At 40.7% G+C, this 12,374-nt stretch overlaps 1 protein-coding gene across 1 annotated transcript in view; it reads left to right on the top strand.

The window, feature by feature from the left end:
- The first annotated feature begins 408 nt into the window (after positions 1-408).
- LOC105830666 (RNA binding protein fox-1 homolog 2) overlaps positions 409-12,374 on the top strand; it is a 284,616-nt gene continuing 272,650 nt past the window's right edge. Inside the window, exon 1 of the mRNA XM_036290412.1 lies at positions 409-1,000. The gene's annotated coding sequence lies outside the window, so the exon portion shown is untranslated. The remainder of the gene's footprint in view (positions 1,001-12,374) is intronic.

Raw genomic sequence — 12,374 nt, 5'->3', positions numbered from 1 at the left:
TTAAACTTCTTAGGCATAGAGGTACTTTTCATGACCTTTTTACATAATCGATTTGTATTCTATTTAAATTATTGAATTTTCGAATTCCGTTGTAGCAGTTTCAATCGTTAGAATACCTTCATAAAGCGACATGCATATTTTTTCAACCATTATTACGTAAATGGGAAAGTTCGACAAGGTCATCGGCGCATCAGTGCGACTGAAGCGTATAATAATTATACAAGCCGTAATCACGATAAATATCAAAATGGTAATCAACGGTAAGAGACCCGCCGACAGCGCGGGCACACTCGGGCAAGTCTCGAAACGCGCGCGCTGATTCGCCGTCCCGCGTGAAGTTGCGCGCGCGACGCAGCGTCCTCTAAAGGTCGACGCGCGCGGCCGCGCCGCGCCGGTCGTGTGGCGCGCGCCGTGAGCGGCAGAATCGCGCGAGCCACTGTGTCAGTCGGACGGTCCCATACACCGCGCGTCCGTGTGAACATTCTCGTGCATTCGCTTCGAAATCGGGGGCAGCCGCGTCGCGGATCTGCATCGGCGCGGGTCGTGCGTGCTTTGGCAGCGTGCTGTGCGGAGGGAATCCTTCACTCGTCGATTTACCCGTCCGTTGTCGTCGACGTCGCGTCGTCGTCGAACTGGCTCGGCCGAACTGCGTTTCGATCTGAATGTGTGCGCTGCATCTCCTGTTGCGTCTACGCCGCCGTTGCTTCGGCGGTTGACATTGGCGTTTTGGTGGTTGACAGCCTCGTCGACAGCGTGACCGGAGGTCAAGGACCGGAAGGGGTGGTTGGTGATCTTGTACAGTGTGTTGTATGTAATATATATATATATATATATCTATATTGAGATTAAGTTGTGTTGCGCGCGGGGAGACGGACTCGGCCGGAGGGACGTGAAGGTGGCAGCGAGTGCTCTCTCGGCGTCGGTCGTCACAACCTGGGTTTGCGCAGCCGGATTCCCTGTGCTGTACGCGACGTACCTGCCGCTGCGGTGGACGTAGGCGGTGAGTGTCATAGTTCCCTACATGCATTTGTTTTTGTTTATATCCTGCGCCGACTCGCGACGCGAGGCGACGCAAGGTACACGTCTGCGTGTGTACGCCGTCTCGAGGCGACACGGGAGGAATTTTTCCTTCGCAAATTCAGTTTCCGCATCTTGAAGCACGTAAAATGCGGGAATTTCGAAGAGAGACGTATCTCGTTCCCCTCCTCCCTCCTCTTCCTTCTCCTTCTCGGCCTCTCCTCCGCCTCCATTCCTCGCGGGTGAAGCTGCCGCTGTTAACGCTAACGATTTACCGATTTTAAGCGACGGAGAGAAATAAAAGAGAAGGGGGAGATTCAATTATCGGAATTTGTTTTCAGCTCTTCAGGGCTGAAATTAAGGGATTCCGGATCGGCGGTAAAAATGACGAAGTACAAAATTTACGCGCGGCGAAATGGTTGTCGGTTTGCCGGATGCACAGAGGGAAGGGCTTTGAAATCTGAAATATTAGCTTTCAAACTCGCTCGAGCTGTGCTTTTCCTCGGTGACGTCTGACAGCTAAGATTTCAGGCAATAAAATGCTTCTTTGAAAATACATCTCGTTTCCACGATCGTTTCCGCGCGGAGTCGCATAAGCTTGTGTATTTCGTTATTTTCTCCAACCAATTCGATCTCTCAGTTTCGTCGTGGGGTGTGCTTACGCGATGTTTACTCCGGAGGGAAAACTTGATATTTTCGTGGTATTTTATTGGTACTTGGGGAAATTTTTTGGAAACTTTAAAATTTAAATTTTATCTCTTTTTTTCAACAAAAATGTTTCTTCGATCTTTTTTATTTTGATAATGCAATATCGATTAGCAATAAATATGGCGTACACACACACACGTACATTTTCTCGTAACTTGCGGATTTTTATAAAAGAATAGTAATAGTATATGTTGTATTGTCTTAAATTAACAGGTTTATTGAATACTTTACTTTCGATGAATTAGATTCGTATTGTTGTGGACATTATTATATCTGTTATATTTAATTTGCATTATTCTTTTGGTATCTTCTGAGCTTTAATATTCAAAACTTAAGTAGCTTTTCTTTGTGATTGTAGGTGATTAAGGGGAAGAGAAAGATATAATAAAATAAATTTAATTCAAAACTACTACGTAAAAAAAATTCTCTAATTTTATCTAGAATTTTGATTAAAACTCCTGGAAAATCCGGGAATTCTCATGAAATTATTATAATTATTATTTACAAATTATTAATTATTTTATAAATTTAAAATAAACATCTTGATAGATATTACAGATATATTTCCTATAAAATGGAAACTTTGTAGAATGCTGGAAACGTTTATTTTTAAGTCTGCAGCTGTTCAATTATTTTTTCAATAATCAATAAATCGACTGATCTTTGACAATCCTCACTGGTCTTGGTCACCACAAACAAGCGGTAGGAATGAATGCAAAAGCAATAATTTTTATTAGCAAGATTGTCACGATTTGATCCTTTTAAGCGTTAAGCGCTTTGCGTTTCGTCGAGCTTTTTAATAGCTATTTTTAGTTTGATAAATCGTCGTCATAGTAACGATCGCATAAATAATAATCGCGTGCTGAGATTACCCGGCATTTCGAGTAATCCGGTTTTACAGGAATATTGAGTTGATCGGAAATCAAGTAAATTGTAATCCGATAGTTCGATATGGAGCAGCCACTGTTACCGCGCATATATGACGTATGAATGCAATTTCCAAAATAAGCCGTTGAGCACGAATAAATCATATCTATATATTTCGTATTTTGTAAATCAAAAATCTGCATGAAAGATACATTACCGTATGGATCCATTATTATTTATACGTATACGTAATCGTACAGATAAACACAAAATATATGCCGCGTATCGAAATCAACGATATACGCAGGGCAATCGTACGCGGGGCAATATAGCGCGATATTATTGACGTGCTACATTACAATTCCTCCCAACGTTTCAACTGTCAATTAACCCTCCTCCGTAGTTAATTGAAAACCCAAAATGGCTTTATCGCAGAATTTTGGTTTGGTTGCCACGGTTGCAACGTGCGTTATTCTCCGAACATTATTCCGACGCATTTAGGACTCGCCACTGAATTTTCAAAATTGGAGGGGGCTTACCAAAAATCCCGGCCATTTCACTTGCATACATTAACATACAAAAGCACGCGTAGATCAGGAAAATCAGTCAGGAGACAACCTAGTAAATACACGGAGAGAATTTTCTCTTAAAAATAAGCCTGAAATTTATGGTAATTGTAGGACAACGTAAACCTTGAAGAATTTTATTATACTTCTAACAAAATTTACTAAAACTTTGCCAAATTTTATTAAAATTTTACTAAATTTGAGTAAATTTTAGTAAATTTTATTAAAAGTACGGTAAAATTCTTCAAGGTTTACGTTGTCTCACAATTACCACGATTTTTAGGATAATTTTTAAAAGAAAATTCTCTCCGTGTAATTATTTCACAATTCACACGGAATTGTTTATCAGTATTTAGAGCAAAGAGCAAAATTTTGATTGGAAAACAATATTTACAATAAAAAGTTTTATTATTCACACGCACATTTAAATTGTACCTACATGTTCTTGTTGGTATATATTTTTATTGAAAATACCAACGAAATAAATAAATACATAAATACGTTGAATAATTCGCATTGACAAAAAATAGTTTGCACTTGTTTACACTTTGCAGTTATTAATTGAGATACACGTTAATTATCCCGTTTTTTTTTTTTTTTTTTACAAAAGGCGTCTTGGGAGAAAGAGGATGAATAACTCTAGATGCATTCTGCAGTGCGGCTCTGCACGGTGCACAGATGTTTCAATGAATTAGAAGTATATATAATATATGTACAGCTACCGCGGGGTTCATCCGATCCGTTAATCCGAGAGCCGCGTCGCGCGGATCGACCACATTTCCGCGTGAACTCGCGCGAAATTTATTTATAACGCCGCGCGCGCGCGCTTCTCGCGCGGAAATGCACTCTGGTGCGTGCACGCGCGTGCAACGCGCATATTTCACAGCATAGACGTTTAGGAGCGCGGAATAAATCGTTCCCGCGCGAAGGTCCATTTGCATACAAACGCAAAATGCTCGCTCTTCCCCCTCCCTGCCACCCCTCTTCCCGCAACCCCGCGATTATGTGCGTAAATAAACGGTCACCGCGAACGCGCGCACATTTCGCGGAACCACCGGCGGCCGCCTTCCTGGTGGGCACACACTAATCATGGCAACATCTCGTTCTTTTTTCGCGAAACGCAGCATATTCTGTATATTTGGATTTAAACACGGCGCGCCTTTTGTAGAAATAAACAGAAAGGAAAAATAAAGGATTAATAGAAGCGATAATGAATCTCACCGCGTGTATCGTTTTTCGACTTGTCGCGAGACTTCACCGAGGTTCAAATAACATTTCTACTGCGTACGAGTGAACGTTCAGATGCTAAGATACGTCTCGAGATAAAGAAGCATAGGGACAAAGAATGAACATCGGAATTTGAACAGGAGCTTTAAAAATGCTATACAAAGAGGACAGGTTACTTATCTATTTTATGTCTAGCCATTTTTGGAGCATTTTTTTTGTGAATAAAACGTGTAACATATCATTCACCTACTCTCTTTTTAACGTCCACCTTTTGGACGGTGGTGTTCTTATCGTGATACCTATCGGTAATGCTATACACCTTGTCCCTTATCTGCTGCATTTTATTCTCGTATTTCTTTGCGACTTGACTCTCATCTGCGTGATGTTTACAGCGCATTATATTTCCGGTCGTTAATTCGATGAAAACGACGATTACGAAGAATTGCAAGAGAGATTGTATAATAATGTCACTGGAACATATTGTTTTGATAATTAATGTCAATAACTTTAACTTAAACGGAGCCCATACAGAAGAGCCATATCGAGGTAATTGATAGATATGAAACATGACAATTTTATTTTTTTTTGTTGCAAAGTGTTATTATTAAAAAATATATCGTATAATAAAATACACAAATTTTTTTTATCACCGGAAATTTCCAGGGAAATAATTCGTTATCTTTGAAAATCGTGGATTTTCATGGAATTTTATTGGAATTTCATGTTTTCAGGGAAATTTTTGAGATTTTTCTAAATTTACATTCTGTCTCTTTTTTGATAAAATTGTTTCTTTGATCATTTTTTCTTACTAATGCATAATTAATTAGCAATATAAATATGATACATTTTATTCTGTAAAATTATACGTTAAGCAGAGAGAAAGAGAAAGAGGACATCGAAAAATATATAGCAAAATAAATTTGTTACTTCAAAGCTTTATCAACAAATTCTCTAATCTTGTCTGAAAGTGTAAATAAAATTTCTAAAAAATCGGAATTCCCAGACAATTATTTAAAAAAATTTAAAAGTATAAACATCCTATAATGAATACATAATAAAGTATATTAAAACTTGTGTTACGTAATTTTAATTTTTTTTTTTCATTATTCTCGTCTTTTCTTCTCCGATTATTAATAGGCAAAGAACATTTTTTATTTGTTATCATATTTTTATCTCGCAATATTTTGCATTTGGACGTCTTTCATATCCAATCTTTTTCCCGTCAATGTTTGTCATCGCCAGTAGTGCGCTGAAATCACTCGGTACAAAATTGCAATGGTAGAGAAGAAATCGATTCTGAGGGACAAACTCGCGCGACGACTTCGATCGGAATGAGCAAGAAGTTGATTGACTGGCGCAGTCGCTCCTTTTGTTGTCGTACCAGATCACGTTCGATCGGATTTCTGAAGGACTGCTCGCTAATGTCGCGTAGCAACCTGGCCGCCAGACCGAACTAGCTACACGTTTTGTCTTTAATATCCGTGCGTTATTAGCATTATCCAATTTCGGTTTTGTCAACGACGGAGATGAAGCTGTAACGTGAGCTTCGGTCGCGAAAATCGAAACCGCATTTTGCCACGTGACGTTTATCATCACCTCGGTCTCGAAATTAAAGTCGAGGAAAATACCAGCAATCCATTTCGAAAGACAAATTTCTCTCTCTCTCTCTCTCTCTCTCTTTCTCTCTTTTTATTATGCTCTTCCACATAAAATTGCTATCGGCGTCAAGATAAGCGTTTTGCGTAAATAAATTTGCTTTTACGGTAGATTGCGAGCGAGACGGCGGCGGTGACGTCAACAAAACGCCCCATTCGAGCTTACTGACAGAAGTAAAGACATCCCTCTCCTCTCGCGTTTTCCCTCCATCATTCTCTGTCCGTTGCATAGACGAACGAAAAATTACCCGGCGTCGGCAAGCTACGATAAATTAAACTTCGGGAAAATCACCCGATCGGCGCTTTTGGCTGAGTCACGGTAATACCATTTGGTATTCAGTCAAAAGGATGCGCGCGAACACGCGTGTACGCGCGTGCACCGGCGTGTGTTAGCGCGCGGGCGGGTAATTCGCGTTCGCGTGATCGATCGCTAATATTTTCAGGCATTCGCCAATGACACTCCGCTTTCGTTCCGCTGCATGACAAATAATAATGGTAATCGCGGCGGCGCCCTATTAATCGCGGCCGGCATTTAATCATTGATCCATGTTCCTTCGAGCGAGGGGGAAACGCAACGAGGGGAGGTGCGCTGCACCCGGGGTCGGATTCGCGTCTGCGATAATCGTTATTAATGAACGCCCGATAGTGCCAGAGATTTTTCTTCGCTCGTACGGATTACACGGGAAAGATAGAAATCTGCCGAGCGATAGCGATCGCACGTACATATATATATATCACGACGATCTCTCGTGCATTCCTACGTTATTCGGGCGCTTTGACGCGAATGAATTTTTCGCCCTTGGCGAGCACGGGGGGGGGGGGAGAACGAGGGGAGATAGTTGAGGAAGAATCCACGGTAAATCCATCTCTTTCGCGGGAAACTTAGTTCCGGGGCGTCGAGCTGGAAGTCGGCTTAAGCGGCACGGAGCGAGGAAGAAAGCTCGCCTGTTCACTCCGCGCTCGCATACACACCAAGTATCACGGTGTAATACTGACGGCAGTAATAGCGATGCGTTCCTTTGAAATGCGATTTCAACGTCGGATTTCACTTCAATAAAGATTTCACACTGCCGCCTCTTAATTAGCTAGTTTATTTAATATTGGAAAGTTAACGCTATTAGGGAATTAATCCTCTTGAATTCTTTGTCCGTGTTACTTTAAATTGGAGTTTAAGCGTAAATTAATTGCGTGCGGTTGTTATCGGGATATTGAAAAAATTGATATTAAATTTTTCCCGCGTTCTGTACATTTCCTTTGACGAAAGGAGAATTCTTTATTAGTATGTATATTGTCTTTTATTCAATTGTCAAAATTGTGCACATGATGTAGTTGCACACACAATCATTTACTTTGATAGAATGAAGTTTAATTAATTAATTGTGACAATACAATCGCGTTCCAATCAAAGGGTTTGAACGGACCGTTTGTATTCTCCATTTTCACATTCAGTTTTTCTTTATCTCGTTATTGTACATAGCGGTATCAATTATTTACAAAAGTCTAACTAGTAACTGTTTCTACATGAAATTTCGCCAAACCTAAAAAAAAAAATTTTTTTTCCATACTAATCTAAACTCGGTAGAATGTGTCTTTTGACTTAAGAAATAAATTTTAGCAATTAATTTCGACCCCTTGCGTAACGTCGTACGAGTTGTTATTTGAAAACGTGTTCTTTCCGTACACAACATGGCGGTTTGGTCTACTGGGTAAATATATATTGCTCTGGTGTGCGTCATCGTGGCTCGGTACGACTGGTGCATCGAACCGTGAGCCTGTGTGCACGCGGGTGCATCCGATTGTCGTGGAGCAATGCATGCAAGAAACGATGTGCTCCGATGCCAATGTGTACACACGTCGATGCTCTTTGAGGCACAGGCTTACGACGACGGGAGGGCTTCTGGGATTTACTCTCTCCGTTCGCGCATCTCTTAGCGCCTTCTCACTTCTCGCTGACGACGGGGCCCACACGCAATTTCGAATCTGAAATATCGTTTTCTCCTCCGTAACAACGTCTATTCGCCGTGCCGATCGTTTAGATACGCTCGAACGGCGAAGTCGAGTAACGTCGAGTCTTAGATACACGGTGCACCGACCGCTGAAATGGGAATGAATAAACGTCATAATTATAATAGTATATAGAATATATTAAGCGTAATGTTTTGACATGTGCTGTATTTCTTACCGATTATATTAATATGCATGAGAGAGAAGTATTGAAGCGAGGAAGTGACGAGGAGCAAAATTTGCAATTCGTCTACTTAAATTCCCGTATGGAAAAGTTGTACATATTTATCGTGAGAACTTTTGACGTTAATTGTGTTTACAATAAAAGAATGTTACATTATACATACTCCCGACGCACGAATTGTAGTTATATATTTTTTTGTATGGAAATGGCATCAATATTTATGTCGGCAGCAGTGCTTCAAGCTTATCGTTATATCGCTAGTGTCTATACAATTAAATCCCGAAGATAGATCGTTTAAACTTCGAGATTACCGTGAGTGCAATATTTAATTGGATTTATGATTTTCGTATAACGGATGTTAGCGGCCATTTATTTGTTAGGTGATCAATTTGAAGTGATCTTTTAATTACAGAGCAGACGATTAATCATTCTATGGCAATTCTTTCACTTTAGATACGCATTTTTCTGGCGCATATAATTATTTGATTTGGATAAATATATTATTAATATTTATTCAAATGACTATTTCATATAGTATCAACCTGTTTAACGTTTAATTGAATCAAGTAATTCTTTTTTTATCAACGTACAAACAAAGATGTAGACAGATCTGTAAAAAGAATATGCTACAAAAGCTATGTATTTTTGTCTAACGTATATATTTCTGCTTTCTTTTAAATTTATCCCGAGCAGCGAGAGATGACATAGCCTCTGAAAGGCTTCAAGAGAGACTCTGTTTTTCCATCAAACGAGCTGTGCCGAACGTTACACGTTACGTTACCGGTAACCGTACGGAGTACCATTGTACACGGGCTGAAGTAGAACTCTGAATATTCATGGCAAACACTCGCGACTTCTTCCGTAACGAATGTATTCCGCGTTTTAACAGTTCCCGAGAGCGCTTTTCGGCCCATTTATTCGTCGTCTCTCTCGCTCGCTCTTTGTCCGCACTTTCAACAATCGATATAGTATTTGGACCCATCGCGCCCATCCTACCTGACTGTCGATGTGCACGCGCGCCGGTGCGCCCGCGCGCTTTGTAACTCGTCGCCTAGTAATTTCCCACCTCGAATTTACTCGATTTCTGCCTTATTTACTTTTGCCTGACCTATTTCCCGTTCGCTCTTTACGTCATTTATTTCGTCCTGCGCCCGCCGCCCCCTCCGCGCTCGTTCCCCCCCCTGCTTCCCCCCCGTTCTGTTCGTTCTCCTCCACCTCGTAAAAGCGATCGGGTAATTCGAGAATACGAGCGACGCCAATAACTATAGCGCTCGCCGATCCCGACCGCCGTACGGCGAAATGTCACCAGAATGGAGTTTCGAAATTGCCTTCGAACTTGTCCGAACCAGAAGTGCCAGTCCCAGGTGATCGGTAACCGAGACAATACGTGACTTCACGGCGAACATCGTGTCGCGTATCGGGGATTGTGAAAGAACGTGATACATTTCGATGGGCAAACCTGCCGATACATTGTATGTTATCAAATATACATGTGTACGAACATATATGAAATTTTTGACAATATACCAACAACTCGTCGGAAATCTAACAAAAATGAAGACAAGTTGCAAAACTTCAAGATTCTTTTTCTTATTGACCTCGCACAGTCGCCCGGAAATGATAGAATTTTAATTAGTTCAGTATCTAAACATTTTAATTGAATACAAATCTGAATATAATTTCGTTAAACCAAAATAATTATTAAGGGCGCTCAAGCGGGTTGTTAGAGTGTCAGAACTTTGTGCAGCCGCACGGTTTGATAAGCTACGTAATTATTTTGGTGGTCCAACAAAATTACTTTCAGTACCTGCACTTTTAACCGCGTTTTTAGACACTTGTGCGAAAAACCGTTCTTCTCGTGCAATTTTATACTTATGTAAACGAACGAATTTATTCGTAAAACTTGGACTTAATCACTCTCGATCGATTCTCACGATTTCTCGATTCCGACGTCGCGGTATGAAAATCAGTCGCGGGTCCTTATTTGAACTTTAAAACATCTGCATCGGCGAAAGATAATCTTCGTGCCAGAGGAAAACGCCGTCAGACTTTTCTCATTTCACGAGCGGCGTAACGATCGACGATCAAAGCAAGAAACGTGCAAACGGTCCGAGACGTCGTCTCAAACTGTCGAAGAACTCCTCGACGTTAGTCGGCGGCGGAGTTGAGATGGGTCTTCGGGAAGAAATGGCGGGGAAAACTTCGGGGTGAGGGATTCGTGGAAATAATTAATTGGGCGTCGAGTTGTGAAAACGATAGGTCGGGGCTTGTAGTTCTTCATAACCATTGTTGTCCCTCGTTTCGCGCGCGCAGCTTCCTTCATCCTCTTCTTCGTCGTCTTCGTTTTCATTGCGCGTTTCGATTTCGCGTAAAAGCCGGACGACCATCTCTATTTGCAGTTTTCAATCTCAGGAATTAGATATACCGAGTTGAGAAGCGTCGTCGAACGGAGGAAATGGAAAAGCACGTTACTACGCTCCGTTCGCTATAGTTCGTTTGGAGATGCGACGCGATAGATTGCATTAAAATGCAAGAGCGCGGAATTTAAATCTAAATCGGGATCGAAGTTCCATTGGGATTCTAATTAACACGCTGCTTCGTCAATCCTTAATTAATTATTTAACAATACCCACAATTGCAGTGTCATTTGCGGTATCACGCTTGCGTCACAAAAAAAGCATAAGAAATTATTTACCATTTAATCGTTGGATTTTCTCGCTTCAAGGAGATCACCCGTTTGCATCTGTCCGCGCCAATTCTTTTTCGCGGTATTTATGATATTATTTCTATTATTACATAACTACAAAGCGCTGCAAGTAGAGAGAGAAGATAAAGGAACTTTTACATAAGAATATGACTTGTACGTGACTATCTAATATGTTTTCGTCTTCAATTTCTTTGAATTTCTCTCTTTTTTTAAAATTCATCTGCATATTCTGACTCATTTTCTTCCTCACTTGTTTTTCACGAGTATGTTATATTTAACACAAAGGATTTTCAGTTCGTAAATATATTTACTGAATAACGCTTTGATAAATCACCTTATTACCATTACACATTTGTATTTTGCTGTTTTTTGTATATAAACCAATATTAATTTAGATATGTTTAGTAACGCACAGTATTAAAATCAATCATGGAAGTTTTGATTATCTGACGTTAATGAAGAAATTTTGTTCACGGAAGGTAGATACGTTAAGCTTCCACGAATGTTTACAATTGTAACCGTCGCAGGTATTCCTCGGGTATTCTTTACGCTTTTTTTTTTACGCCCCTATTATATACGGCTTTTACGGCCATTTCGCAGAGATTACAAATATTTAAAGGCATTTGCATGCTAATCGGCGCCCGGCCAAAGTGACCGGCACGTCCGGATATTTTTCTTTCGGAAAATATTCATTTCCCGCGCGTTATGAAGCGATTCGCACACCCACGCGTTTTTCAAGTCACACGTCGCAGTAATATCTCCTAGATTTGCTCCACGGATTCGCGCGCTTACCCGCATAAAAATCCGCATTTCACCTCGTGTCGCGCGCATCAACACGTGCGAGCATTTATCGAGATTAGGTTTCGAGCTGTTGGAAACCTTGGTTTGTTAGTCTTTGGTCTTTCGTCTATGTCGTAAGTTTCGTATCTCGTCGACGCAGACACTAAGTTTTCCCGTAAATAAATCGATCTCGCCACCAAAGTTCGGGGCTTTAACTCAGCTACACAAGTTCCATTTATGCATCGAAGGGTGGGAGGGAAGGAACGCAGGTTGAAATTTAAAATCTTTAGTTGAACTCTCTGAAAATCTCTTGCATACTTTCATCTCTCCTAGCGAAAATATTTGCCGTTTTGAAAAGCGGGCCATTAAAATTGATTTAGTTATTGGCGCCCCAATTGTTTTAAATCTGAATTATTTGCATTTGATCATAAAAAACCGGTATTGTTAGTCGGTCGTTGACTTTTGTACTCATACGAACCTATATTTATACATGCAGAGAGAGAGAGAGAGAGAGAGAGAGAGAGAGAGAGAGAGAGAGAGAGAGAGAGAGGGAGAGAGCAATATTTTGCAATATATAAACGTAGAAAATCCTCGTGCGCGACGTGAAGTACAAAGAATAGGAATAAATGGCACGATAGATTGTCAATCGACGAAGAGCC

The sequence above is a fragment of the Monomorium pharaonis genome, chromosome 7, assembly GCF_013373865.1.
Source record: "Monomorium pharaonis isolate MP-MQ-018 chromosome 7, ASM1337386v2, whole genome shotgun sequence".
NCBI lineage: Eukaryota > Metazoa > Arthropoda > Insecta > Hymenoptera > Formicidae > Monomorium > Monomorium pharaonis.
Note: the sequence above shows the minus strand (reverse complement) of the source record. Positions and strands in the feature narration are given on the sequence as shown.